The sequence below is a fragment of the Acipenser ruthenus genome, chromosome 44, assembly GCF_902713425.1.
Source record: "Acipenser ruthenus chromosome 44, fAciRut3.2 maternal haplotype, whole genome shotgun sequence".
In the NCBI taxonomy this organism is placed as follows: Eukaryota; Metazoa; Chordata; class Actinopteri; order Acipenseriformes; family Acipenseridae; genus Acipenser; species Acipenser ruthenus.
Window position 1 is genome coordinate 4,543,516 of NC_081232.1, and position 20,141 is coordinate 4,563,656.

The 20,141-nt window shown below is 43.5% G+C and overlaps 63 non-coding genes and 20 pseudogenes across 63 annotated transcripts; all 83 read right to left on the reverse strand.

The window, feature by feature from the left end:
* Nucleotides 1–396: 396 nt before the first annotated feature.
* Nucleotides 397–515, reverse strand: LOC131717907 (5S ribosomal RNA). Its single transcript, XR_009316800.1, has one exon. It is a non-coding gene; the product is annotated as a 5S ribosomal RNA (ribosomal RNA).
* A 271-nt stretch (nt 516–786) lies between these two features.
* Nucleotides 787–905, reverse strand: LOC131717908 (5S ribosomal RNA). The gene has a single exon (XR_009316801.1). It is a non-coding gene; the product is annotated as a 5S ribosomal RNA (ribosomal RNA).
* Nucleotides 906–1,005: 100 nt separating this feature from the next.
* LOC131717909 (5S ribosomal RNA) lies at nt 1,006–1,124 on the reverse strand. Its single transcript, XR_009316802.1, has one exon. It is a non-coding gene; the product is annotated as a 5S ribosomal RNA (ribosomal RNA).
* Nucleotides 1,125–1,395: 271 nt separating this feature from the next.
* Nucleotides 1,396–1,514, reverse strand: LOC131709887 (5S ribosomal RNA). Its single transcript, XR_009311751.1, has one exon. It is a non-coding gene; the product is annotated as a 5S ribosomal RNA (ribosomal RNA).
* A 100-nt stretch (nt 1,515–1,614) lies between these two features.
* Nucleotides 1,615–1,733, reverse strand: LOC131717910 (5S ribosomal RNA). Its single transcript, XR_009316803.1, has one exon. It is a non-coding gene; the product is annotated as a 5S ribosomal RNA (ribosomal RNA).
* Nucleotides 1,734–1,833: 100 nt separating this feature from the next.
* Nucleotides 1,834–1,952, reverse strand: LOC131717911 (5S ribosomal RNA). The gene has a single exon (XR_009316804.1). It is a non-coding gene; the product is annotated as a 5S ribosomal RNA (ribosomal RNA).
* A 442-nt stretch (nt 1,953–2,394) lies between these two features.
* Nucleotides 2,395–2,513, reverse strand: LOC131717912 (5S ribosomal RNA). Its single transcript, XR_009316805.1, has one exon. It is a non-coding gene; the product is annotated as a 5S ribosomal RNA (ribosomal RNA).
* A 100-nt stretch (nt 2,514–2,613) lies between these two features.
* On the reverse strand, nt 2,614–2,732 carry LOC131712905 (5S ribosomal RNA). The gene has a single exon (XR_009314792.1). It is a non-coding gene; the product is annotated as a 5S ribosomal RNA (ribosomal RNA).
* A 442-nt stretch (nt 2,733–3,174) lies between these two features.
* LOC131717914 (5S ribosomal RNA) lies at nt 3,175–3,293 on the reverse strand. The gene has a single exon (XR_009316807.1). It is a non-coding gene; the product is annotated as a 5S ribosomal RNA (ribosomal RNA).
* Nucleotides 3,294–3,393: 100 nt separating this feature from the next.
* LOC131712906 (5S ribosomal RNA) lies at nt 3,394–3,512 on the reverse strand. The gene has a single exon (XR_009314793.1). It is a non-coding gene; the product is annotated as a 5S ribosomal RNA (ribosomal RNA).
* A 100-nt stretch (nt 3,513–3,612) lies between these two features.
* LOC131717915 (5S ribosomal RNA) lies at nt 3,613–3,731 on the reverse strand. Its single transcript, XR_009316808.1, has one exon. It is a non-coding gene; the product is annotated as a 5S ribosomal RNA (ribosomal RNA).
* Nucleotides 3,732–3,831: 100 nt separating this feature from the next.
* On the reverse strand, nt 3,832–3,950 carry LOC131717916 (5S ribosomal RNA). Its single transcript, XR_009316809.1, has one exon. It is a non-coding gene; the product is annotated as a 5S ribosomal RNA (ribosomal RNA).
* Nucleotides 3,951–4,050: 100 nt separating this feature from the next.
* On the reverse strand, nt 4,051–4,169 carry LOC131711088 (5S ribosomal RNA). The gene has a single exon (XR_009312970.1). It is a non-coding gene; the product is annotated as a 5S ribosomal RNA (ribosomal RNA).
* Nucleotides 4,170–4,440: 271 nt separating this feature from the next.
* On the reverse strand, nt 4,441–4,559 carry LOC131717917 (5S ribosomal RNA). The gene has a single exon (XR_009316810.1). It is a non-coding gene; the product is annotated as a 5S ribosomal RNA (ribosomal RNA).
* A 100-nt stretch (nt 4,560–4,659) lies between these two features.
* LOC131711198 (5S ribosomal RNA) lies at nt 4,660–4,778 on the reverse strand. The gene has a single exon (XR_009313081.1). It is a non-coding gene; the product is annotated as a 5S ribosomal RNA (ribosomal RNA).
* Nucleotides 4,779–4,878: 100 nt separating this feature from the next.
* Nucleotides 4,879–4,997, reverse strand: LOC131717918 (5S ribosomal RNA). The gene has a single exon (XR_009316811.1). It is a non-coding gene; the product is annotated as a 5S ribosomal RNA (ribosomal RNA).
* Nucleotides 4,998–5,097: 100 nt separating this feature from the next.
* Nucleotides 5,098–5,226, reverse strand: LOC131713325 (5S ribosomal RNA; annotated as a pseudogene).
* A 114-nt stretch (nt 5,227–5,340) lies between these two features.
* Nucleotides 5,341–5,459, reverse strand: LOC131717919 (5S ribosomal RNA). The gene has a single exon (XR_009316812.1). It is a non-coding gene; the product is annotated as a 5S ribosomal RNA (ribosomal RNA).
* A 100-nt stretch (nt 5,460–5,559) lies between these two features.
* On the reverse strand, nt 5,560–5,678 carry LOC131717920 (5S ribosomal RNA). Its single transcript, XR_009316813.1, has one exon. It is a non-coding gene; the product is annotated as a 5S ribosomal RNA (ribosomal RNA).
* Nucleotides 5,679–5,778: 100 nt separating this feature from the next.
* Nucleotides 5,779–5,897, reverse strand: LOC131717921 (5S ribosomal RNA). The gene has a single exon (XR_009316814.1). It is a non-coding gene; the product is annotated as a 5S ribosomal RNA (ribosomal RNA).
* A 114-nt stretch (nt 5,898–6,011) lies between these two features.
* Nucleotides 6,012–6,130, reverse strand: LOC131712315 (5S ribosomal RNA). The gene has a single exon (XR_009314210.1). It is a non-coding gene; the product is annotated as a 5S ribosomal RNA (ribosomal RNA).
* A 100-nt stretch (nt 6,131–6,230) lies between these two features.
* On the reverse strand, nt 6,231–6,349 carry LOC131713785 (5S ribosomal RNA; annotated as a pseudogene).
* Nucleotides 6,350–6,449: 100 nt separating this feature from the next.
* LOC131712204 (5S ribosomal RNA) lies at nt 6,450–6,568 on the reverse strand. The gene has a single exon (XR_009314097.1). It is a non-coding gene; the product is annotated as a 5S ribosomal RNA (ribosomal RNA).
* Nucleotides 6,569–6,682: 114 nt separating this feature from the next.
* LOC131717922 (5S ribosomal RNA) lies at nt 6,683–6,801 on the reverse strand. The gene has a single exon (XR_009316815.1). It is a non-coding gene; the product is annotated as a 5S ribosomal RNA (ribosomal RNA).
* A 100-nt stretch (nt 6,802–6,901) lies between these two features.
* On the reverse strand, nt 6,902–7,020 carry LOC131717923 (5S ribosomal RNA). Its single transcript, XR_009316816.1, has one exon. It is a non-coding gene; the product is annotated as a 5S ribosomal RNA (ribosomal RNA).
* A 114-nt stretch (nt 7,021–7,134) lies between these two features.
* On the reverse strand, nt 7,135–7,253 carry LOC131713115 (5S ribosomal RNA). The gene has a single exon (XR_009315003.1). It is a non-coding gene; the product is annotated as a 5S ribosomal RNA (ribosomal RNA).
* A 114-nt stretch (nt 7,254–7,367) lies between these two features.
* LOC131709879 (5S ribosomal RNA) lies at nt 7,368–7,486 on the reverse strand. The gene has a single exon (XR_009311743.1). It is a non-coding gene; the product is annotated as a 5S ribosomal RNA (ribosomal RNA).
* A 100-nt stretch (nt 7,487–7,586) lies between these two features.
* On the reverse strand, nt 7,587–7,705 carry LOC131712930 (5S ribosomal RNA). The gene has a single exon (XR_009314817.1). It is a non-coding gene; the product is annotated as a 5S ribosomal RNA (ribosomal RNA).
* A 114-nt stretch (nt 7,706–7,819) lies between these two features.
* Nucleotides 7,820–7,938, reverse strand: LOC131717925 (5S ribosomal RNA). Its single transcript, XR_009316818.1, has one exon. It is a non-coding gene; the product is annotated as a 5S ribosomal RNA (ribosomal RNA).
* A 100-nt stretch (nt 7,939–8,038) lies between these two features.
* Nucleotides 8,039–8,147, reverse strand: LOC131714970 (5S ribosomal RNA; annotated as a pseudogene).
* Nucleotides 8,148–8,247: 100 nt separating this feature from the next.
* Nucleotides 8,248–8,366, reverse strand: LOC131710468 (5S ribosomal RNA). The gene has a single exon (XR_009312340.1). It is a non-coding gene; the product is annotated as a 5S ribosomal RNA (ribosomal RNA).
* Nucleotides 8,367–8,480: 114 nt separating this feature from the next.
* Nucleotides 8,481–8,599, reverse strand: LOC131717926 (5S ribosomal RNA). The gene has a single exon (XR_009316819.1). It is a non-coding gene; the product is annotated as a 5S ribosomal RNA (ribosomal RNA).
* A 114-nt stretch (nt 8,600–8,713) lies between these two features.
* Nucleotides 8,714–8,832, reverse strand: LOC131717927 (5S ribosomal RNA). The gene has a single exon (XR_009316820.1). It is a non-coding gene; the product is annotated as a 5S ribosomal RNA (ribosomal RNA).
* Nucleotides 8,833–8,946: 114 nt separating this feature from the next.
* On the reverse strand, nt 8,947–9,065 carry LOC131717928 (5S ribosomal RNA). The gene has a single exon (XR_009316821.1). It is a non-coding gene; the product is annotated as a 5S ribosomal RNA (ribosomal RNA).
* Nucleotides 9,066–9,165: 100 nt separating this feature from the next.
* On the reverse strand, nt 9,166–9,284 carry LOC131717929 (5S ribosomal RNA). The gene has a single exon (XR_009316822.1). It is a non-coding gene; the product is annotated as a 5S ribosomal RNA (ribosomal RNA).
* Nucleotides 9,285–9,384: 100 nt separating this feature from the next.
* LOC131712151 (5S ribosomal RNA) lies at nt 9,385–9,503 on the reverse strand. The gene has a single exon (XR_009314043.1). It is a non-coding gene; the product is annotated as a 5S ribosomal RNA (ribosomal RNA).
* Nucleotides 9,504–9,617: 114 nt separating this feature from the next.
* On the reverse strand, nt 9,618–9,736 carry LOC131717930 (5S ribosomal RNA). The gene has a single exon (XR_009316823.1). It is a non-coding gene; the product is annotated as a 5S ribosomal RNA (ribosomal RNA).
* A 114-nt stretch (nt 9,737–9,850) lies between these two features.
* Nucleotides 9,851–9,969, reverse strand: LOC131717931 (5S ribosomal RNA). The gene has a single exon (XR_009316824.1). It is a non-coding gene; the product is annotated as a 5S ribosomal RNA (ribosomal RNA).
* A 114-nt stretch (nt 9,970–10,083) lies between these two features.
* On the reverse strand, nt 10,084–10,202 carry LOC131717932 (5S ribosomal RNA). The gene has a single exon (XR_009316825.1). It is a non-coding gene; the product is annotated as a 5S ribosomal RNA (ribosomal RNA).
* A 100-nt stretch (nt 10,203–10,302) lies between these two features.
* Nucleotides 10,303–10,421, reverse strand: LOC131711614 (5S ribosomal RNA). The gene has a single exon (XR_009313500.1). It is a non-coding gene; the product is annotated as a 5S ribosomal RNA (ribosomal RNA).
* A 114-nt stretch (nt 10,422–10,535) lies between these two features.
* LOC131717933 (5S ribosomal RNA) lies at nt 10,536–10,654 on the reverse strand. Its single transcript, XR_009316826.1, has one exon. It is a non-coding gene; the product is annotated as a 5S ribosomal RNA (ribosomal RNA).
* Nucleotides 10,655–10,768: 114 nt separating this feature from the next.
* Nucleotides 10,769–10,887, reverse strand: LOC131717934 (5S ribosomal RNA). Its single transcript, XR_009316827.1, has one exon. It is a non-coding gene; the product is annotated as a 5S ribosomal RNA (ribosomal RNA).
* A 114-nt stretch (nt 10,888–11,001) lies between these two features.
* Nucleotides 11,002–11,120, reverse strand: LOC131709926 (5S ribosomal RNA). The gene has a single exon (XR_009311790.1). It is a non-coding gene; the product is annotated as a 5S ribosomal RNA (ribosomal RNA).
* Nucleotides 11,121–11,234: 114 nt separating this feature from the next.
* LOC131717936 (5S ribosomal RNA) lies at nt 11,235–11,353 on the reverse strand. The gene has a single exon (XR_009316829.1). It is a non-coding gene; the product is annotated as a 5S ribosomal RNA (ribosomal RNA).
* A 114-nt stretch (nt 11,354–11,467) lies between these two features.
* Nucleotides 11,468–11,586, reverse strand: LOC131717937 (5S ribosomal RNA). The gene has a single exon (XR_009316830.1). It is a non-coding gene; the product is annotated as a 5S ribosomal RNA (ribosomal RNA).
* Nucleotides 11,587–11,686: 100 nt separating this feature from the next.
* On the reverse strand, nt 11,687–11,805 carry LOC131717938 (5S ribosomal RNA). The gene has a single exon (XR_009316831.1). It is a non-coding gene; the product is annotated as a 5S ribosomal RNA (ribosomal RNA).
* Nucleotides 11,806–11,919: 114 nt separating this feature from the next.
* LOC131717939 (5S ribosomal RNA) lies at nt 11,920–12,038 on the reverse strand. The gene has a single exon (XR_009316832.1). It is a non-coding gene; the product is annotated as a 5S ribosomal RNA (ribosomal RNA).
* A 114-nt stretch (nt 12,039–12,152) lies between these two features.
* On the reverse strand, nt 12,153–12,271 carry LOC131717940 (5S ribosomal RNA). The gene has a single exon (XR_009316833.1). It is a non-coding gene; the product is annotated as a 5S ribosomal RNA (ribosomal RNA).
* A 114-nt stretch (nt 12,272–12,385) lies between these two features.
* Nucleotides 12,386–12,504, reverse strand: LOC131710533 (5S ribosomal RNA). Its single transcript, XR_009312407.1, has one exon. It is a non-coding gene; the product is annotated as a 5S ribosomal RNA (ribosomal RNA).
* A 114-nt stretch (nt 12,505–12,618) lies between these two features.
* LOC131717941 (5S ribosomal RNA) lies at nt 12,619–12,737 on the reverse strand. Its single transcript, XR_009316834.1, has one exon. It is a non-coding gene; the product is annotated as a 5S ribosomal RNA (ribosomal RNA).
* A 114-nt stretch (nt 12,738–12,851) lies between these two features.
* On the reverse strand, nt 12,852–12,960 carry LOC131716341 (5S ribosomal RNA; annotated as a pseudogene).
* Nucleotides 12,961–13,060: 100 nt separating this feature from the next.
* LOC131709997 (5S ribosomal RNA) lies at nt 13,061–13,179 on the reverse strand. Its single transcript, XR_009311862.1, has one exon. It is a non-coding gene; the product is annotated as a 5S ribosomal RNA (ribosomal RNA).
* Nucleotides 13,180–13,279: 100 nt separating this feature from the next.
* Nucleotides 13,280–13,398, reverse strand: LOC131711615 (5S ribosomal RNA). The gene has a single exon (XR_009313501.1). It is a non-coding gene; the product is annotated as a 5S ribosomal RNA (ribosomal RNA).
* Nucleotides 13,399–13,512: 114 nt separating this feature from the next.
* LOC131716562 (5S ribosomal RNA) lies at nt 13,513–13,621 on the reverse strand (annotated as a pseudogene).
* A 100-nt stretch (nt 13,622–13,721) lies between these two features.
* On the reverse strand, nt 13,722–13,830 carry LOC131715409 (5S ribosomal RNA; annotated as a pseudogene).
* A 106-nt stretch (nt 13,831–13,936) lies between these two features.
* Nucleotides 13,937–14,055, reverse strand: LOC131712174 (5S ribosomal RNA). Its single transcript, XR_009314066.1, has one exon. It is a non-coding gene; the product is annotated as a 5S ribosomal RNA (ribosomal RNA).
* Nucleotides 14,056–14,169: 114 nt separating this feature from the next.
* LOC131714971 (5S ribosomal RNA) lies at nt 14,170–14,278 on the reverse strand (annotated as a pseudogene).
* A 100-nt stretch (nt 14,279–14,378) lies between these two features.
* Nucleotides 14,379–14,497, reverse strand: LOC131711968 (5S ribosomal RNA). The gene has a single exon (XR_009313857.1). It is a non-coding gene; the product is annotated as a 5S ribosomal RNA (ribosomal RNA).
* Nucleotides 14,498–14,611: 114 nt separating this feature from the next.
* On the reverse strand, nt 14,612–14,720 carry LOC131716072 (5S ribosomal RNA; annotated as a pseudogene).
* A 100-nt stretch (nt 14,721–14,820) lies between these two features.
* On the reverse strand, nt 14,821–14,939 carry LOC131711982 (5S ribosomal RNA). Its single transcript, XR_009313871.1, has one exon. It is a non-coding gene; the product is annotated as a 5S ribosomal RNA (ribosomal RNA).
* Nucleotides 14,940–15,054: 115 nt separating this feature from the next.
* LOC131716013 (5S ribosomal RNA) lies at nt 15,055–15,163 on the reverse strand (annotated as a pseudogene).
* Nucleotides 15,164–15,263: 100 nt separating this feature from the next.
* On the reverse strand, nt 15,264–15,372 carry LOC131715411 (5S ribosomal RNA; annotated as a pseudogene).
* Nucleotides 15,373–15,472: 100 nt separating this feature from the next.
* On the reverse strand, nt 15,473–15,591 carry LOC131717942 (5S ribosomal RNA). The gene has a single exon (XR_009316835.1). It is a non-coding gene; the product is annotated as a 5S ribosomal RNA (ribosomal RNA).
* A 100-nt stretch (nt 15,592–15,691) lies between these two features.
* LOC131717943 (5S ribosomal RNA) lies at nt 15,692–15,810 on the reverse strand. The gene has a single exon (XR_009316836.1). It is a non-coding gene; the product is annotated as a 5S ribosomal RNA (ribosomal RNA).
* Nucleotides 15,811–15,924: 114 nt separating this feature from the next.
* LOC131712542 (5S ribosomal RNA) lies at nt 15,925–16,043 on the reverse strand. Its single transcript, XR_009314433.1, has one exon. It is a non-coding gene; the product is annotated as a 5S ribosomal RNA (ribosomal RNA).
* A 111-nt stretch (nt 16,044–16,154) lies between these two features.
* On the reverse strand, nt 16,155–16,263 carry LOC131715412 (5S ribosomal RNA; annotated as a pseudogene).
* A 100-nt stretch (nt 16,264–16,363) lies between these two features.
* Nucleotides 16,364–16,482, reverse strand: LOC131717944 (5S ribosomal RNA). Its single transcript, XR_009316837.1, has one exon. It is a non-coding gene; the product is annotated as a 5S ribosomal RNA (ribosomal RNA).
* A 100-nt stretch (nt 16,483–16,582) lies between these two features.
* On the reverse strand, nt 16,583–16,701 carry LOC131717945 (5S ribosomal RNA). The gene has a single exon (XR_009316838.1). It is a non-coding gene; the product is annotated as a 5S ribosomal RNA (ribosomal RNA).
* A 114-nt stretch (nt 16,702–16,815) lies between these two features.
* On the reverse strand, nt 16,816–16,934 carry LOC131712543 (5S ribosomal RNA). The gene has a single exon (XR_009314434.1). It is a non-coding gene; the product is annotated as a 5S ribosomal RNA (ribosomal RNA).
* A 111-nt stretch (nt 16,935–17,045) lies between these two features.
* Nucleotides 17,046–17,154, reverse strand: LOC131714972 (5S ribosomal RNA; annotated as a pseudogene).
* A 100-nt stretch (nt 17,155–17,254) lies between these two features.
* Nucleotides 17,255–17,373, reverse strand: LOC131717947 (5S ribosomal RNA). Its single transcript, XR_009316840.1, has one exon. It is a non-coding gene; the product is annotated as a 5S ribosomal RNA (ribosomal RNA).
* Nucleotides 17,374–17,487: 114 nt separating this feature from the next.
* LOC131714973 (5S ribosomal RNA) lies at nt 17,488–17,596 on the reverse strand (annotated as a pseudogene).
* A 100-nt stretch (nt 17,597–17,696) lies between these two features.
* On the reverse strand, nt 17,697–17,815 carry LOC131717948 (5S ribosomal RNA). Its single transcript, XR_009316841.1, has one exon. It is a non-coding gene; the product is annotated as a 5S ribosomal RNA (ribosomal RNA).
* A 114-nt stretch (nt 17,816–17,929) lies between these two features.
* Nucleotides 17,930–18,038, reverse strand: LOC131714974 (5S ribosomal RNA; annotated as a pseudogene).
* Nucleotides 18,039–18,152: 114 nt separating this feature from the next.
* Nucleotides 18,153–18,271, reverse strand: LOC131712662 (5S ribosomal RNA). Its single transcript, XR_009314553.1, has one exon. It is a non-coding gene; the product is annotated as a 5S ribosomal RNA (ribosomal RNA).
* Nucleotides 18,272–18,385: 114 nt separating this feature from the next.
* Nucleotides 18,386–18,504, reverse strand: LOC131717949 (5S ribosomal RNA). Its single transcript, XR_009316842.1, has one exon. It is a non-coding gene; the product is annotated as a 5S ribosomal RNA (ribosomal RNA).
* A 114-nt stretch (nt 18,505–18,618) lies between these two features.
* LOC131715434 (5S ribosomal RNA) lies at nt 18,619–18,727 on the reverse strand (annotated as a pseudogene).
* Nucleotides 18,728–18,841: 114 nt separating this feature from the next.
* LOC131716215 (5S ribosomal RNA) lies at nt 18,842–18,950 on the reverse strand (annotated as a pseudogene).
* A 114-nt stretch (nt 18,951–19,064) lies between these two features.
* LOC131714975 (5S ribosomal RNA) lies at nt 19,065–19,173 on the reverse strand (annotated as a pseudogene).
* Nucleotides 19,174–19,287: 114 nt separating this feature from the next.
* On the reverse strand, nt 19,288–19,396 carry LOC131714976 (5S ribosomal RNA; annotated as a pseudogene).
* Nucleotides 19,397–19,510: 114 nt separating this feature from the next.
* On the reverse strand, nt 19,511–19,619 carry LOC131715530 (5S ribosomal RNA; annotated as a pseudogene).
* Nucleotides 19,620–19,730: 111 nt separating this feature from the next.
* Nucleotides 19,731–19,839, reverse strand: LOC131714977 (5S ribosomal RNA; annotated as a pseudogene).
* A 111-nt stretch (nt 19,840–19,950) lies between these two features.
* Nucleotides 19,951–20,069, reverse strand: LOC131717724 (5S ribosomal RNA). Its single transcript, XR_009316615.1, has one exon. It is a non-coding gene; the product is annotated as a 5S ribosomal RNA (ribosomal RNA).
* Nucleotides 20,070–20,141: the final 72 nt, after the last annotated feature.

Consider the following 20,141-nt stretch of genomic DNA (forward strand, 5'->3'; position numbering starts at 1 on the left):
TGATTCCTCCAAAATTTCCTTTTGTCCTCCACACATTTCAATTGTAAAATGTAATTACAAAAATGTAATGCCTGCAGCACTTGATATTCCCAGGTGGTCTTATTCAAGGTGGTGTGGCCGCAGGCGATTGCATTTCTGCTTTCATGACTTTTATGTTTAGTGAGCTGGGGGTGATTCCTCCAAAATTTCCTTTTGTCCTCCACACATTTCAATTGTAAAATGTAATTACAAAAATGTAATGCCTGCAGCACTTGATATTCCCAGGTGGTCTTATTCAAGGTGGTGTGGCCGCAGGCGATTGCATTTCTGCTTTCATGACTTTTATGTTTAGTGAGCTGGGGGTGATTCCTCCAAAATTTCCTTTTGTCCTCCACACATTTCAATTGTAAAATGTAATGCCTGCAGCACTTGATATTCCCAGGTGGTCTCCCATCCAAGTACTAACCAAGCCCAACATTGCTTAGCTTCTGAGATCAGACGAGATCAGGCTTATTCAAGGTGGTGTGGCCGCAGGCGATTGCATTTCTGCTTTCATGACTTTTATGTTTAGTGAGCTGGGGGTGATTCCTCCAAAATTTCCTTTTGTCCTCCACACATTTCAATTGTAAAATGTAATTACAAAAATGTAATGCCTGCAGCACTTGATATTCCCAGGTGGTCTTATTCAAGGTGGTGTGGCCGCAGGCGATTGCATTTCTGCTTTCATGACTTTTATGTTTAGTGAGCTGGGGGTGATTCCTCCAAAATTTCCTTTTGTCCTCCACACATTTCAATTGTAAAATGTAATGCCTGCAGCACTTGATATTCCCAGGTGGTCTCCCATCCAAGTACTAACCAAGCCCAACATTGCTTAGCTTCTGAGATCAGACGAGATCAGGCTTATTCAAGGTGGTGTGGCCGCAGGCGATTGCATTTCTGCTTTCATGACTTTTATGTTTAGTGAGCTGGGGGTGATTCCTCCAAAATTTCCTTTTGTCCTCCACACATTTCAATTGTAAAATGTAATGCCTGCAGCACTTGATATTCCCAGGTGGTCTCCCATCCAAGTACTAACCAAGCCCAACATTGCTTAGCTTCTGAGATCAGACGAGATCAGGCTTATTCAAGGTGGTGTGGCCGCAGGCGATTGCATTTCTGCTTTCATGACTTTTATGTTTAGTGAGCTGGGGGTGATTCCTCCAAAATTTCCTTTTGTCCTCCACACATTTCAATTGTAAAATGTAATTACAAAAATGTAATGCCTGCAGCACTTGATATTCCCAGGTGGTCTTATTCAAGGTGGTGTGGCCGCAGGCGATTGCATTTCTGCTTTCATGACTTTTATGTTTAGTGAGCTGGGGGTGATTCCTCCAAAATTTCCTTTTGTCCTCCACACATTTCAATTGTAAAATGTAATGCCTGCAGCACTTGATATTCCCAGGTGGTCTCCCATCCAAGTACTAACCAAGCCCAACATTGCTTAGCTTCTGAGATCAGACGAGATCAGGCTTATTCAAGGTGGTGTGACCGCAGGCGATTGCATTTCTGCTTTCATGACTTTTATGTTTAGTGAGCTGGGGGTGATTCCTCCAAAATTTCCTTTTGTCCTCCACACATTTCAATTGTAAAATGTAATGCCTGCAGCACTTGATATTCCCAGGTGGTCTCCCATCCAAGTACTAACCAAGCCCAACATTGCTTAGCTTCTGAGATCAGACGAGATCAGGCTTATTCAAGGTGGTGTGGCCGCAGGCGATTGCATTTCTGCTTTCATGACTTTTATGTTTAGTGAGCTGGGGGTGATTCCTCCAAAATTTCCTTTTGTCCTCCACACATTTCAATTGTAAAATGTAATGCCTGCAGCACTTGATATTCCCAGGTGGTCTCCCATCCAAGTACTAACCAAGCCCAACATTGCTTAGCTTCTGAGATCAGACGAGATCAGGCTTATTCAAGGTGGTGTGGCCGCAGGCGATTGCATTTCTGCTTTCATGACTTTTATGTTTAGTGAGCTGGGGGTGATTCCTCCAAAATTTCCTTTTGTCCTCCACACATTTCAATTGTAAAATATAATTACAAAAATGTAATGCCTGCAGCACTTGATATTCCCAGGTGGTCTTATTCAAGGTGGTGTGGCCGCAGGCGATTGCATTTCTGCTTTCATGACTTTTATGTTTAGTGAGCTGGGGGTGATTCCTCCAAAATTTCCTTTTGTCCTCCACACATTTCAATTGTAAAATGTAATTACAAAAATGTAATGCCTGCAGCACTTGATATTCCCAGGTGGTCTTATTCAAGGTGGTGTGGCCGCAGGCGATTGCATTTCTGCTTTCATGACTTTTATGTTTAGTGAGCTGGGGGTGATTCCTCCAAAATTTCCTTTTGTCCTCCACACATTTCAATTGTAAAATGTAATGCCTGCAGCACTTGATATTCCCAGGTGGTCTCCCATCCAAGTACTAACCAAGCCCAACATTGCTTAGCTTCTGAGATCAGACGAGATCAGGCTTATTCAAGGTGGTGTGGCCGCAGGCGATTGCATTTCTGCTTTCATGACTTTTATGTTTAGTGAGCTGGGGGTGATTCCTCCAAAATTTCCTTTTGTCCTCCACACATTTCAATTGTAAAATGTAATGCCTGCAGCACTTGATATTCCCAGGTGGTCTCCCATCCAAGTACTAACCAAGCCCAACATTGCTTAGCTTCTTAGATCAGACGAGATCAGGCTTATTCAAGGTGGTGTGGCCGCAGGCGATTGCATTTCTGCTTTCATGACTTTTATGTTTAGTGAGCTGGGGGTGATTCCTCCAAAATTTCCTTTTGTCCTCCACACATTTCAATTGTAAAATGTAATTACAAAAATGTAATGCCTGCAGCACTTGATATTCCCAGGTGGTCTTATTCAAGGTGGTGTGGCCGCAGGCGATTGCATTTCTGCTTTCATGACTTTTATGTTTAGTGAGCTGGGGGTGATTCCTCCAAAATTTCCTTTTGTCCTCCACACATTTCAATTGTAAAATGTAATTACAAAAATGTAATGCCTGCAGCACTTGATATTCCCAGGTGGTCTTATTCAAGGTGGTGTGGCCGCAGGCGATTGCATTTCTGCTTTCATGACTTTTATGTTTAGTGAGCTGGGGGTGATTCCTCCAAAATTTCCTTTTGTCCTCCACACATTTCAATTGTAAAATGTAATGCCTGCAGCACTTGATATTCCCAGGTGGTCTCCCATCCAAGTACTAACCAAGCCCAACATTGCTTAGCTTCTGAGATCAGACGAGATCAGGCTTATTCAAGGTGGTGTGGCCGCAGGCGATTGCATTTCTGCTTTCATGACTTTTATGTTTAGTGAGCTGGGGGTGATTCCTCCAAAATTTCCTTTTGTCCTCCACACATTTCAATTGTAAAATGTAATGCCTGCAGCACTTGATATTCCCAGGTGGTCTCCCATCCAAGTACTAACCAAGCCCAACATTGCTTAGCTTCTTAGATCAGACGAGATCAGGCTTATTCAAGGTGGTGTGGCCGCAGGCGATTGCATTTCTGCTTTCATGACTTTTATGTTTAGTGAGCTGGGGGTGATTCCTCCAAAATTTCCTTTTGTCCTCCACACATTTCAATTGTAAAATGTAATGCCTGCAGCACTTGATATTCCCAGGTGGTCTCCCATCCAAGTACTAACCAAGCCCAACATTGCTTAGCTTCTGAGATCAGACGAGATCAGGCTTATTCAAGGTGGTGTGGCCGCAGGCGATTGCATTTCTGCTTTCATGACTTTTATGTTTAGTGAGCTGGGGGTGATTCCTCCAAAATTTCCTTTTGTCCTCCACACATTTCAATTGTAAAATGTAATGCCTGCAGCACTTGATATTCCCAGGTGGTCTCCCATCCAAGTACTAACCAAGCCCAACATTGCTTAGCTTCTGAGATCAGACGAGATCAGGCTTATTCAAGGTGGTGTGGCCGCAGGCGATTGCATTTCTGCTTTCATGACTTTTATGTTTAGTGAGCTGGGGGTGATTCCTCCAAAATTTCCTTTTGTCCTCCACACATTTCAATTGTAAAATGTAATGTCTGCAGCACTTGATATTCCCAGGTGGTCTCCCATCCAAGTACTAACCAAGCCCAACATTGCTTAGCTTCTGAGATCAGACGAGATCAGGCTTATTCAAGGTGGTGTGGCCGCAGGCGATTGCTGTTCTGCTTTCATGACTTTTATGTTTAGTGAGCTGGGGGTGATTCCTCCAAAATTTCCTTTTGTCCTCCACACATTTCAATTGTAAAATGTAATTACAAAAATGTAATGCCTGCAGCACTTGATATTCCCAGGTGGTCTTATTCAAGGTGGTCTGGCCGCAGGCGATTGCATTTCTGCTTTCATGACTTTTATGTTTAGTGAGCTGGGGGTGATTCCTCCAAAATTTCCTTTTGTCCTCCACACATTTCAATTGTAAAATGTAATGCCTGCAGCACTTGATATTCCCAGGTGGTCTCCCATCCAAGTACTAACCAAGCCCAACATTGCTTAGCTTCTGAGATCAGACGAGATCAGGCTTATTCAAGGTGGTGTGGCCGCAGGCGATTGCATTTCTGCTTTCATGACTTTTATGTTTAGTGAGCTGGGGGTGATTCCGCCAAAATTTCCTTTTGTCCTCCACACATTTCAATTGTAAAATGTAATGCCTGCAGCACTTGATATTCCCAGGTGGTCTCCCATCCAAGTACTAACCAAGCCCAACATTGCTTAGCTTCTGAGATCAGACGAGATCAGGCTTATTCAAGGTGGGGTGGCCGCAGGCGATTGCTGTTCTGCTTTCATGACTTTTATGTTTAGTGAGCTGGGGGTGATTCCTCCAAAATTTCCTTTTGTCCTCCACACATTTCAATTGTAAAATGTAATGCCTGCAGCACTTGATATTCCCAGGTGGTCTCCCATCCAAGTACTAACCAAGCCCAACATTGCTTAGCTTCTGAGATCAGACGAGATCAGGCTTATTCAAGGTGGTGTGGCCGCAGGCGATTGCATTTCTGCTTTCATGACTTTTATGTTTAGTGAGCTGGGGGTGATTCCTCCTAAATTTCCTTTTGTCCTCCACACATTTCAATTGTAAAATGTAATGCCTGCAGCACTTGATATTCCCAGGTGGTCTCCCATCCAAGTACTAACCAAGCCCAACATTGCTTAGCTTCTGAGATCAGACGAGATCAGGCGAGATCAGGCTTATTCAAGGTGGTGTGGCCGCAGGCGATTGCATTTCTGCTTTCATGACTTTTATGTTTAGTGAGCTGGGGGTGATTCCTCCAAAATTTCCTTTTGTCCTCCACACATTTCAATTGTAAAATGTAATTACAAAAATGTAATGCCTGCAGCACTTGATATTCCCAGGTGGTCTCCCATCCAAGTACTAACCAAGCCCAACATTGCTTAGCTTCTGAGATCAGACGAGATCAGGCTTATTCAAGGTGGTGTGGCCGCAGGCGATTGCATTTCTGCTTTCATGACTTTTATGTTTAGTGAGCTGGGGGTGATTCCGTCAAAATTTCCTTTTGTCCTCCACACATTTCAATTGTAAAATGTAATGCCTGCAGCACTTGATATTCCCAGGTGGTCTCCCATCCAAGTACTAACCAAGCCCAACATTGCTTAGCTTCTGAGATCAGACGAGATCAGGCTTATTCAAGGTGGTGTGGCCGCAGGCGATTGCATTTCTGCTTTCATGACTTTTATGTTTAGTGAGCTGGGGGTGATTCCTCCAAAATTTCCTTTTGTCCTCCACACATTTCAATTGTAAAATGTAATGCCTGCAGCACTTGATATTCCCAGGTGGTCTCCCATCCAAGTACTAACCAAGCCCAACATTGCTTAGCTTCTGAGATCAGACGAGATCAGGCTTATTCAAGGTGGTGTGGCCGCAGGCGATTGCATTTCTGCTTTCATGACTTTTATGTTTAGTGAGCTGGGGGTGATTCCTCCAAAATTTCCTTTTGTCCTCCACACATTTCAATTGTAAAATGTAATTACAAAAATGTAATGCCTGCAGTACTTGATATTCCCAGGTGGTCTCCCATCCAAGTACTAACCAAGCCCAACATTGCTTAGCTTCTGAGATCAGACGAGATCAAGCTTATCCAAGGTGGTGTGGCCGCAGGCGATTGCATTTCTGCTTTCATGACTTTTATGTTTAGTGAGCTGGGGGTGATTCCTCCAAAATTTCCTTTTGTCCTCCACACATTTCAATTGTAAAATGTAATGCCTGCAGCACTTGATATTCCCAGGTGGTGTCCCATCCAAGTACTAACCAAGCCCAACATTGCTTAGCTTCTGAGATCAGACGAGGTCAGACTTATTCAAGGTGGTGTGGCCGCAGGCGATTGCATTTCTGCTTTCACGACTTTTATGTTTAGTGAGCTGGGGGTGATTCCTCCAAAATTTCCTTTTGTCCTCCACACATTTCAATTGTAAAACGTAATGCCTGCAGCACTTGATATTCTCAGGTGGTCTCCCATCCAAGTACTAACCAAGCCCAACATGGCTTAGCTTCTGAGATCAGACGAGATCAGGCTTATTCAAGGTGGTGTGGCCGCAGGCGATTGCATTTCTGCTTTCATGACTTTTATGTTTAGTGAGCTGGGGGTGATTCCTCCAAAATTTCCTTTTGTCCTCCACACATTTCAATTGTAAAATGTAATTACAAAAATGTAATGCCTGCAGCACTTGATATTCCCAGGTGGTCTCCCATCCAAGTACTAACCAAGCCCAACATTGCTTAGCTTCTGAGATCAGACGAGATCAGGCTTATTCAAGGTGGTGTGGCCGCAGGCGATTGCTGTTCTGCTTTCATGACTTTTATGTTTAGTGAGCTGGGGGTGATTCCTCCAAAATTTCCTTTTGTCCTCCACACATTTCAATTGTAAAATGTAATGCCTGCAGCACTTGATATTCCCAGGTGGTCTCCCATCCAAGTACTAACCAAGCCCAACATTGCTTAGCTTCTGAGATCAGACGAGATCAGGCTTATTCAAGGTGGTGTGGCCGCAGGCGATTGCATTTCTGCTTTCATGACTTTTATGTTTAGTGAGCTGGGGGTGATTCCTCCAAAATTTCCTTTTGTCCTCCACACATTTCAATTGTAAAATGTAATTACAAAAATGTAATGTCTGCAGCACTTGATATTCCCAGGTGGTCTCCCATCCAAGTACTAACCAAGCCCAACATTGCTTAGCTTCGGAGATCAGACGAGATCAGGCTTATTCAAGGTGGTGTGGCCGCAGGCAATGGCATTTCTGCTTTCATGACTTTTATGTTTAGTGAGCTGGGGGTGATTCCTCCAAAATTTCCTTTTGTCCTCCACACATTTCAATTGTAAAATGTAATTACAAAAATGTAATGCCTGCAGCACTTGATATTCCCAGGTGGTCTCCCATCGAAGTACTAACCAAGCCCAACATTGCTTAGCTTCTGAGATCAGACGAGATCAGGCTTATTCAAGGTGGTGTGGCCGCAGGCGATTGCATTTCTGCTTTCATGACTTTTATGTTTAGTGAGCTGGGGGTGATTCCTCCAAAATTTCCTTTTGTCCTCCACACATTTCAATTGTAAAATGTAATGCCTGCAGCACTTGATATTCCCAGGTGGTCTCCCATCCAAGTACTAACCAAGCCCAACATTGCTTAGCTTCTGAGATCAGACGATATCAGGCTTATTCAAGGTGGTGTGGCCGCAGGCGATTGCATTTCTGCTTTCATGACTTTTATGTTTAGTGAGCTGGGGGTGATTCCTCCAAAATTTCCTTTTGTCCTCCACACATTTCAATTGTAAAATGTAATTACAAAAATGTAATGCCTGCAGCACTTGATATTCCCAGGTGGTCTCCCATCCAAGTACTAACCAAGCCCAACATTGCTTAGCTTCTGAGATCAGACGAGATCAGGCTTATTCAAGGTGGTGTGGCCGCAGGCAACTGCTTTTCTGCTTTCATGACTTTTATGTTTAGTGAGCTGGGGGTGATTCCTCCAAAATTTCCTTTTGTCCTCCACACATTTCAATTGTAAAATGTAATGCCTGCAGCACTTGATATTCCCAGGTGGTCTCCCATCCAAGTACTAACCAAGCCCAACATTGCTTAGCTTCTGAGATCAGGCTTATTCAAGGTGGTGTGGCCGCAGGCGATTGCATTTCTGCTTTCATGACTTTTATGTTTAGTGAGCTGGGGGTGATTCCTCCAAAATTTCCTTTTGTCCTCCACACATTTCAATTGTAAAATGTAATGCCTGCAACACTTGATATTCCCAGGTGGTCTCCCATCCAAGTACTAACCAAGCCCAACATTGCTTAGCTTCTGAGATCAGACGAGATCAGGCTTATTCAAGGTGGTGTGGCCGCAGGCGATTGCATTTCTGCTTTCATGACTTTTATGTTTAGTGAGCTGGGGGTGATTCCTCCAAAATTTCCTTTTGTCCTCCACACATTTCAATTGTAAAATGTAATTACTAAAATGTAATGCCTGCAGCACTTGATATTCCCAGGTGGTCTCCCATCCAAGTACTAACCAAGCCCAACATTGCTTAGCTTCTGAGATCAGACGAGATCAGGCTTATTCAAGGTGGTGTGGCCGCAGGCGATTGCAGTTCTGCTTTCATGACTTTTATGTTTAGTGAGCTGGGGGTGATTCCTCCAAAATTTCCTTTTGTCCTCCACACATTTCAATTGTAAAATGTAATTACAAAAATGTAATGCCTGCAGCACTTGATATTCCCAGGTGGTCTCCCATCCAAGTACTAACCAAGCCCAACATTGCTTAGCTTCTGAGATCAGACGAGATCAGGCTTATTCAAGGTGGTGTGGCCGCAGGCGATTGCAGTTCTGCTTTCATGACTTTTATGTTTAGTGAGCTGGGGGTGATTCCTCCAAAATTTCCTTTTGTCCTCCACACATTTCAATTGTAAAATGTAATTACAAAAATGTAATGCCTGCAGCACTTGATATTCCCAGGTGGTCTCCCATCCAAGTACTAACCAAGCCCAACATTGCTTAGCTTCTGAGATCAGACGAGATCAGGCTTATTCAAGGTGGTGTGGCCGCAGGCGATTGCATTTCTGCTTTCATGACTTTTATGTTTAGTGAGCTGGGGGTGATTCCTCCAAAATTTCCTTTTGTCCTCCACACATTTCAATTGTAAAATGTAATGCCTGCAGCACTTGATATTCCCAGGTGGTCTCCCATCCAAGTACTAACCAAGCCCAACATTGCTTAGCTTCTGAGATCAGACGAGATCAGGCTTATTCAAGGTGGTGTGGCCGCAGGCGATTGCATTTCTGCTTTCATGACTTTTATGTTTAGTGAGCTGGGGGTGATTCCTCCAAAATTTCCTTTTGTCCTCCGCACATTTCAATTGTAAAATGTAATACCTGCAACACTTGATATTCCCAGGGGGTCTCCCATCCAAGTACTAACCAAGCCCAACATTGCTTAGCTTCTGAGATCAGACGAGATCAGGCTTATTCAAGGTGGTGTGGCCGCAGGCGATTGCATTTCTGCTTTCATGACTTTTATGTTTAGTGAGCTGGGGGTGATTCCTCCAAAATTTCCTTTTGTCCTCCACACATTTCAATTGTAAAATGTAATTACAAAAATGTAATGCCTGCAGCACTTGATATTCCCAGGTGGTCTCCCATCCAAGTACTAACCAAGCCCAACATTGCTTAGCTTCTGAGATCAGACGAGATCAGGCTTATTCAAGGTGGTGTGGCCGCAGGCGATTGCATTTCTGCTTTCATGACTTTTATGTTTAGTGAGCTGGGGGTGATTCCTCCAAAATTTCCTTTTGTCCTCCACACATTTCAATTGTAAAATGTAATTACAAAAATGTAATGCCTGCAGCACTTGATATTCCCAGGTGGTCTCCCATCCAAGTACTAACCAAGCCCAACATTGCTTAGCTTCTGAGATCAGACGAGATCAGGCTTATTCAAGGTGGTGTGGCCGCAGGCGATTGCATTTCTGCTTTCATGACTTTTATGTTTAGTGAGCTGGGGGTGATTCCTCCAAAATTTCCTTTTGTCCTCCACACATTTCAATTGTAAAATGTAATTACAAAAATGTAATGCCTGCAGCACTTGATATTCCCAGGTGGTCTCCCATCCAAGTACTAACCAAGCCCAACATTGCTTAGCTTCTGAGATCAGACGAGATCAGGCTTATTCAAGGTGGTGTGGCCGCAGGCGATTGCATTTCTGCTTTCATGACTTTTATGTTTAGTGAGCTGGGGGTGATTCCTCCAAAATTTCCTTTTGTCCTCCACACATTTCAATTGTAAAATGTAATGCCTGCAGCACTTGATATTCCCAGGTGGTCTCCCATCCAAGTACTAACCAAGCCCAACATTGCTTAGCTTCTGAGATCAGGCGAGATCAGGCTTATTCAAGGTGGTGTGGCCGCAGGCGATTGCATTTCTGCTTTCATGACTTTTATGTTTAGTGAGCTGGGGGTGATTCCTCCAAAATTTCCTTTTGTCCTCCACACATTTCAATTGTAAAATGTAATTACTAAAATGTAATGCCTGCAGCACTTGATATTCCCAGGTGGTCTCCCATCCAAGTACTAACCAAGCCCAACATTGCTTAGCTTCTGAGATCAGACGAGATCAGGCTTATTCAAGGTGGTGTGGCCGCAGGCGATTGCATTTCTGCTTTCATGACTTTTATGTTTAGTGAGCTGGGGGTGATTCCTCCAAAATTTCCTTTTGTCCTCCACACATTTCAATTGTAAAATGTAATTACAAAAATGTAATGCCTGCAGCACTTGATATTCCCAGGTGGTCTCCCATCCAAGTACTAACCAAGCCCAACATTGCTTAGCTTCTGAGATCAGACGAGATCAGGCTTATTCAAGGTGGTGTGGCCGCAGGCGATTGCATTTCTGCTTTCATGACTTTTATGTTTAGTGAGCTGGGGGTGATTCCTCCAAAATTTCCTTTTGTCCTCCACACATTTCAATTGTAAAATGTAATTACAAAAATGTAATGCCTGCAGCACTTGATATTCCCAGATGGTCTCCCATCCAAGTACTAACCAAGCCCAACATTGCTTAGCTTCTGAGATCAGACGAGATCAGGCTTATTCAAGGTGGTGTGGCCGCAGGCGATTGCATTTCTGCTTTCATGACTTTTATGTTTAGTGAGCTGGGGGTGATTCCTCCAAAATTTCCTTTTGTCCTCCACACATTTCAATTGTAAAATGTAATTACAAAAATGTAATGCCTGCAGCACTTGATATTCCCAGGTGGTCTCCCATCCAAGTACTAACCAAGCCCAACATTGCTTAGCTTCTGAGATCAGACGAGATCAGGCTTATTCAAGGTGGTGTGGCCGCAGGCGATTGCATTTCTGCTTTCATGACTTTTATGTTTAGTGAGCTGGGGGTGATTCCTCCAAAATTTCCTTTTGTCCTCCACACATTTCAATTGTAAAATGTAATTACAAAAATGTAATGCCTGCAGCACTTGATATTCCCAGGTGGTCTCCCATCCAAGTACTAACCAAGCCCAACATTGCTTAGCTTCTGAGATCAGACGAGATCAGGCTTATTCAAGGTGGTGTGGCCGCAGGCGATTGCATTTCTGCTTTCATGACTTTTATGTTTAGTGAGCTGGGGGTGATTCCTCCAAAATTTCCTTTTGTCCTCCACACATTTCAATTGTAAAATGTAATGCCTGCAGCACTTGATATTCCCAGGTGGTCTCCCATCCAAGTACTAACCAAGCCCAACATTGCTTAGCTTCTGAGATCAGACGAGATCAGGCTTATTCAAGGTGGTGTGGCCGCAGGCGATTGCATTTCTGCTTTCATGACTTTTATGTTTAGTGAGCTGGGGGTGATTCCTCCAAAATTTCCTTTTGTCCTCCACACATTTCAATTGTAAAATGTAATTACAAAAATGTAATGCCTGCAGCACTTGATATTCCCAGGTGGTCTCCCATCCAAGTACTAACCAAGCCCAACATTGCTTAGCTTCTGAGATCAGACGAGATCAGGCTTATTCAAGGTGGTGTGGCCGCAGGCGATTGCATTTCTGCTTTCATGACTTTTATGTTTAGTGAGCTGGGGGTGATTCCTCCAAAATTTCCTTTTGTCCTCCACACATTTCAATTGTAAAATGTAATTACAAAAATGTAATGCCTGCAGCACTTGATATTCCCAGGTGGTCTCCCATCCAAGTACTAACCAAGCCCAACATTGCTTAGCTTCTGAGATCAGACGAGATCAGGCTTATTCAAGGTGGTGTGGCCGCAGGCGATTGCATTTCTGCTTTCATGACTTTTATGTTTAGTGAGCTGGGGGTGATTCCTCCAAAATTTCCTTTTGTCCTCCACACATTTCAATTGTAAAATGTAATTACAAAAATGTAATGCCTGCAGCACTTGATATTCCCTGGTGGTCTCCCATCCAAGTACTAACCAAGCCCAACATTGCTTAGCTTCTGAGATCAGACGAGATCAGGCTTATTCAAGGTGGTGTGGCCGCAGGCGATTGCATTTCTGCTTTCATGACTTTTATGTTTAGTGAGCTGGGGGTGATTCCTCCAAAATTTCCTTTTGTCCTCCACACATTTCAATTGTAAAATGTAATTACAAAAATGTAATGCCTGCAGCACTTGATATTCCCAGGTGGTCTCCCATCCAAGTACTAACCAAGCCCAACATTGCTTAGCTTCTGAGATCAGACGAGATCAGGCTTATTCAAGGTGGTGTGGCCGCAGGCGATTGCATTTCTGCTTTCATGACTTTTATGTTTAGTGAGCTGGGGGTGATTCCTCCAAAATTTCCTTTTGTCCTCCACACATTTCAATTGTAAAATGTAATTACAAAAATGTAATGCCTGCAGCACTTGATATTCCCAGGTGGTCTCACATTCAAGTACTAACCAAGCCCAACATTGCTTAGCTTCTGAGATCAGGCTTATTCAAGGTGGTGTGGCCGCAGGCGATTGCATTTCTGCTTTCATGACTTTTATGTTTAGTGAGCTGGGGGTGATTCCTCCAAAATTTCCTTTTGTCCTCCACACATTTCAATTGTAAAATGTAATGCCTGCAGCACTTGATACTCCCAGGTGGTCTCCCATCCAAGTACTAACCAAGCCCAACATTGCTTAGCTTCTGAGATCAGACGAGATCAGGCTTATTCAAGGTGGTGTGGCCGCAGGCGATTGCATTTCTGCTTTCATGACTTTTATGTTTAGGGAGCTGGGGGTGATTCCTCCAAAATTTCCTTTTGTCCTCCACACATTTCAATTGTAAAATGTAATGCCTGCAGCACTTGATATTCCCAGGTGGTCTCCCATCCAAGTACTAACCAAGCCCAACATTGCTTAGCTTCTGAGATCAGGCGAGATCAGGCTTATTCAAGGTGGTGTGGCCGCAGGCAATTGCATTTCTGCTTTCATGACTTTTATGTTTAGTGAGCTGGGAGTGATTCCTCCAAAAATTCCTTTTGTCCTCCACACATTTCAATTGTAAAATGTAATTACAAAAATGTAATGCCTGCAGCACTTAATATTTCCAGGTGGTCTCCCATCCAAGTACTAACCAAGCACAACATTGCTTAGCTTCTGAGATCAGGCTTATTAAAGGTGGTGTGGCCGCAGGCGATTGCATTTCTGCTTTCATGACTTTTATGTTTAGTGAGCTGGGGGTGATTCCTCCAAAATTTCCTTTTGTCCTCCACACATTTCAATTGTAAAATGTAATGCCTGCAGCACTTGATATTCCCAGGTGGTCTCCCATCCAAGTACTAACCAAGCCCAACACTGCTTAGCTTCTGAGATCAGGCTTATTCAAGGTGGTGTGGCCGCAGGCGCAGGCGATTGCATTTCTGCTTTCATGACTTTTATGTTTAGTGAGCTGGGGGTGATTCCTCCAAAATTTCCTTTTGTCCTCCACACATTTCAATTGTAAAATGTAATGCCTGCAGCACTTGATATTCCCAGGTGGTCTCCCATCCAAGTACTAACCAAGCCCAACATTGCTTAGCTTCTGAGATCAGCCGAGATCAGGCTTATTCAAGGTGGTGTGGCCGCAGGCGATTGCATTTCTGCTTTCATGACTTTTATGTTTAGTGAGCTGGGGGTGATTCCTCCAAAATTTCCTTTTGTCCTCCACACATTTCAATTGTAAAATGTAATTACAAAAATGTAATGCCTGCAGCACTTGATATTCCCAGGTGGTCTCCCATCCAAGTACTAACCAAGCCCAACATTGCTTAGCTTCTGAGATCAGGCTTATTCAAGGTGGTGTGGCCGCAGGCGATTGCATTTCTGCTTTCATGACTTTTATGTTTAGTGAGCTGGGGGTGATTCCTCCAAAATTTCCTTTTGTCCTCCACACATTTCAATTGTAAAATGTAATGCCTGCAGCACTTGATATTCCCAGGTGGTCTCCCATCCAAGTACTAACCAAGCCCAACATTGCTTAGCTTCTGAGATCAGACGAGGTCAGGCTTATTCAAGGTGGTGTGGCTGCAGGCGATTGCATTTCTGCTTTCATGACTTTTATGTTTAGTGAGCTGGGGGTGATTCCTCCAAAATTTCCTTTTGTCCTCCACACATTTCAATTGTAAAATGTAATTACAAAAATGTAATGCCTGCAGCACTTGATATTCCCAGGTGGTCTCCCATCCAAGTACTAACTAAGCCCAACATTGCTTAGTTTCTGAGATCAGGCTTATTCAAGGTGGTGTGGCCGCAGGCGATTGCATTTCTGCTTTCATGACTTTTATGTTTAGGGAGCTGGGGGTGATTCCTCCAAAATTTCCTTTTGTCCTCCACACATTTCAATTGTAAAATGTAATGCCTGCAGCACTTGATATTCCCAGGTGGTCTCCCATCCAAGTACTATCCAAGCCCAACATTGCTTAGCTTCTGAGATCAGACGAGATCAGGCTTATTCAAGGTGGTGTTGCCACAGGCGATTGCATTTCTGCTTTCATGACTTTTATGTTTAGTGAGCTGGGGGGTGATTCCTCCAAAATTTCCTTTTGTCCTCCACACATTTCAATTGTAAAATGTAATTACAAAAATGTAATGCCTGCAGCACTTGATATTTCCAGGTGGTCTCCCATCCAAGTACTAACCAAGCCCAACATTGCTTAGCTTCTGAGATCAGGCTTATTCAAGGTGGTGTGGCTGCAGGCGATTGCATTTCTGCTTTCATGACTTTTATGTTTAGTGAGCTGGGGGTGATTCCTCCAAAATTTCCTTTTGTCCTCCACACATTTCAATTGTAAAATGTAATGCCTGCAGCACTTGATATTCCCAGGTGGTCTCCCATCCAAGTACTAACCAAGCCCAACACTGCTTAGCTTCTGAGATCAGGCTTATTCAAGGTGGTGTGGCCGCAGGCGATTGCATTTCTGCTTTCATGACTTTTATGTTTAGTGAGCTGGGGGTGATTCCTCCAAAATTTCCTTTTGTCCTCCACACATTTCAATTGTAAAATGTAATGCCTGCAGCACTTGATATTCCCAGGTGGTCTCCCATCCAAGTACTAACCAAGCCCAACATTGCTTAGCTTCTGAGATCAGACGAGATCAGGCTTATTCAAGGTGGTGTGGCCGCAGGCGATTGCATTTCTGCTTTCATGACTTTTATGTTTAGTGAGCTGGGGGTGATTCCTCCAAAATTTCCATTTGTCCTCCACACATTTCAATTGTAAAATGTAATGCCTGCAGCACTTGATATTCCCAGGTGGTCTCCCATCCAAGTACTAACCAAGCCCAACATTGCTTAGCTTCTGAGATCAGACGAGATCAGGCTTATTCAAGGTGGTGTGGCCGCAGGCGATTGCATTTCTGCTTTCATGACTTTTATGTTTAGTGAGCTGGGGGTGATTCCTCCAAAATTTCCTTTTGGCCTCCACACATTTCAATTGTAAAATGTAATTACAAAAATGTAATGCCTGCAGCACTTGATATTCCCAGGTGGTCTCCCATCCAAGTACTAACCAAGCCCAACATTGCTTAGCTTCTGAGATCAGACGAGGTCAGGCTTATTCAAGGTGGTGTGGCCACAGGCGATTGCATTTCTGCTTTCATGACTTTTATGTTTAGTGAGCTGGGGGTGATTCCTCCAAAATTTCCTTTTGTCCACACATTTCAATTGTAAAATGTAATTACAAAAATGTAATGCCTGCAGCACTTGATATTCCCAGGTGGTCTCCCATCCAAGTACTAACCAAGCCCAACACTGCTTAGCTTCTGAGATCAGGCTTATTCAAGGTGGTGTGGCCGCAGGCGATTGCATTTCTGCTTTCATGACTTTTATGTTTAGTGAGCTGGGGGTGATTCCTCCAAAATTTCCTTTTGTCCTCCACACATTTCAATTGTAAAATGTAATGCCTGCAGCACTTGATATTCCCAGGTGGTCTCCCATCCAAGTACTAACCAAGCCCAACATTGCTTAGCTTCTGAGATCAGACGAGATCAGGCTTATTCAAGGTGGTGTGGCCGCAGGCGATTGCATTTCTGCTTTCATGACTTTTATGTTTAGTGAGCTGGGGGTGATTCCTCCAAAATTTCCATTTGTCCTCCACACATTTCAATTGTAAAATGTAATGCCTGCAGCACTTGATATTCCCAGGTGGTCTCCCATCCAAGTACTAACCAAGCCCAACATTGCTTAGCTTCTGAGATCAGACGAGATCAGGCTTATTCAAGGTGGTGTGGCCGCAGGCGATTGCATTTCTGCTTTCATGACTTTTATGTTTAGTGAGCTGGGGGTGATTCCTCCAAAATTTCCTTTTGGCCTCCACACATTTCAATTGTAAAATGTAATTACAAAAATGTAATGCCTGCAGCACTTGATATTCCCAGGTGGTCTCCCATCCAAGTACTAACCAAGCCCAACATTGCTTAGCTTCTGAGATCAGACGAGGTCAGGCTTATTCAAGGTGGTGTGGCCACAGGCGATTGCATTTCTGCTTTCATGACTTTTATGTTTAGTGAGCTGGGGGTGATTCCTCCAAAATTTCCTTTTGTCCACACATTTCAATTGTAAAATGTAATTACAAAAATGTAATGCCTGCAGCACTTGATATTCCCAGGTGGTCTCCCATCCAAGTACTAACCAAGCCCAACATTGCTTAGCTTCTGAGATCAGGCTTATTCAAGGTGGTGTGGCCGCAGGCGATTGCATTTCTGCTTTCATGACTTTTATGTTTAGGGAGCTGGGGGTGATTCCTCCAAAATTTCCTTTTGTCCTCCACACATTTCAATTGTAAAATGTAATGCCTGCAGCACTTGATATTCCCAGGTGGTCTCCCATCCAAGTACTAACCAAGCCCAACATTGCTTAGCTTCTGAGATCAGACGAGATCAGGCTTATTCAAGGTGGTGTGGCCGCAGGCGATTGCATTTCTGCTTTCATGACTTTTATGTTTAGTGAGCTGGGGGTGATTCCTCCAAAATTTCCTTTTGTCCTCCACACATTTCAATTGTAAAATGTAATTACAAAAATGTAATGCCTGCAGCACTTGATATTCCCAGGTGGTCTCCCATCCAAGTACTAACCAAGCCCAACATTGCTTAGCTTCTGAGATCAGGCTTATTCAAGGTGGTGTGGCCGCAGGCGATTGCATTTCTGCTTTCATGACTTTTATGTTTAGGGAGCTGGGGGTGATTCCTCCAAAATTTCCTTTTGTCCTCCACACATTTCAATTGTAAAATGTAATGCCTGCAGCACTTGATATTCCCAGGTGGTCTCCCATCCAAGTACTAACCAAGCCCAACATTGCTTAGCTTCTGAGATCAGACGAGATCAGGCTTATTCAAGGTGGTGTGGCCGCAGGCGATTGCATTTCTGCTTTCATGACTTTTATGTTTAGTGAGCTGGGGGTGATTCCTCCAAAATTTCCTTTTGTCCTCCACACATTTCAATTGTAAAATGTAATTACAAAAATGTAATGCCTGCAGCACTTGATATTCCCAGGTGGTCTCCCATCCAAGTACTAACCAAGCCCAACATTGCTTAGCTTCTGAGATCAGGCTTATTCAAGGTGGTGTGGCCGCAGGCGATTGCATTTCTGCTTTCATGACTTTTATGTTTAGTGAGCTGGGGGTGATTCCTCCAAAATTTCCTTTTGTCCTCCACACATTTCAATTGTAAAATGTAATTACAAAAATGTAATGCCTGCAGCACTTGATATTCCCAGGTGGTCTCCCATCCAAGTACTAACCAAGCCCAACATTGCTTAGCTTCTGAGATCAGACGAGAGCAGGCTTATTCAAGGTGGTGTGGCCGCAGGCGATTGCTTTTCTGCTTTCATGACTTTTATGTTTAGTGAGCTGGGGGTGATTCCTCCAAAATTTCCTTTTGTCCTCCACACATTTCAATTGTAAAATGTAATTACAAAAATGTAATGCCTGCAGCACTTGATATTCCCAGGTGGTCTCCCATCCAAGTACTAACCAAGCCCAACATTGCTTAGCTTCTGAGATCAGACGAGATCAGGCTTATTCAAGGTGGTGTGGCCGCAGGCGATTGCATTTCTGCTTTCATGACTTTTATGTTTAGTGAGCTGGGGGTGATTCCTCCAAAATTTCCTTTTGTCCTCCACACATTTCAATTGTAAAATGTAATTACAAAAATGTAATGCCTGCAGCACTTGATATTCCCAGGTGGTCTCCCATCCAAGTACTAACCAAGCCCAACATTGCTTAGCTTCTGAGATCAGGCTTATTCAAGGTGGTGTGGCCACAGGCGATTGCATTTCTGCTTTCATGACTTTTATGTTTAGTGAGCTGGGGGTGATTCCTCCAAAATTTCCTTTTGTCCTCCACACATTTCAATTGTAAAATGTAATTACAAAAATGTAATGCCTGCAGCACTTGATATTCCCAGGTGGTCTCCCATCCAAGTACTAACCAATCCCAACATTGCTTAGCTTCTGAGATCAGGCTTATTCAAGGTGGTGTGGCCGCAGGCGATTGCATTTCTGCTTTCATGACTTTTATGTTTAGTGAGCTGGGGGTGATTCCTCCAAAATTTCCTTTTGTCCTCCACACATTTCAATTGTAAAATGTAATTACAAAAATGTAATGCCTGCAGCACTTGATATTCCCAGGTGGTCTCCCATCCAAGTACTAACCAAGCCCAACATTGCTTAGCTTCTGAGATCAGGCTTATTCAAGGTGGTGTGGCCGCAGGCGATTGCATTTCTGCTTTCATGACTTTTATGTTTAGTGAGCTGGGGGTGATTCCTCCAAAATTTCCTTTTGTCCTCCACACATTTCAATTGTAAAATGTAATTACAAAAATGTAATGCCTGCAGCACTTGATATTCCCAGGTGGTCTCCCATCCAAGTACTAACCAAGCCCAACATTGCTTAGCTTCTGAGATCAGGCTTATTCAAGGTGGTGTGGCCGCAGGCGATTGCATTTCTGCTTTCATGACTTTTATGTTTAGTGAGCTGGGGGTGATTCCTCCAAAATTTCCTTTTGTCCTCCACACATTTCAATTGTAAAATGTAATTACAAAAAAGTAATGCCTGCAGCACTTGATATTCACAGGTGGTCTCCCATCCAAGTACTAACCAAGCCCAACATTGCTTAGCTTCTGAGATCAGGCTTATTCAAGGTGGTGTGGCCGCAGGCGATTGCATTTCTGCTTTCATGACTTTTATGTTTAGTGAGCTGGGGGTGATTCCTCCAAAATTTCCTTTTGTCCACACATTTCAATTGTAAAATGTAATTACAAAAAAGTAATGCCTGCAGCACTTGATATTCCCAGGTGGTCTCCCATCCAAGTACTAACCAAGCCCAACATTGCTTAGCTTCTGAGATCAGGCTTATTCAAGGTGGTGTGGCCGCAGGCGATTGCATTTCTGCTTTCATGACTTTTATGTTTAGTGAGCTGGGGGTGATTCCTCCAAAATTTCCTTTTGTCCACACATTTCAATTGTAAAATGTAATTACAAAAATGTAATGCCTGCAGCACTTGATATTCCCAGGTGGTCTCCCATCCAAGTACTAACCAAGCCCAACATTGCTTAGCTTCTGAGATCAGATGAGATCAGGCTTATTCAAGGTGGTGTGGCCGCAGGCGATTGCATTTCTGCTTTCATGACTTTTATGTTTAGTGAGCTGGGGGTGATTCCTCCAAAATTTCCTTTTGTC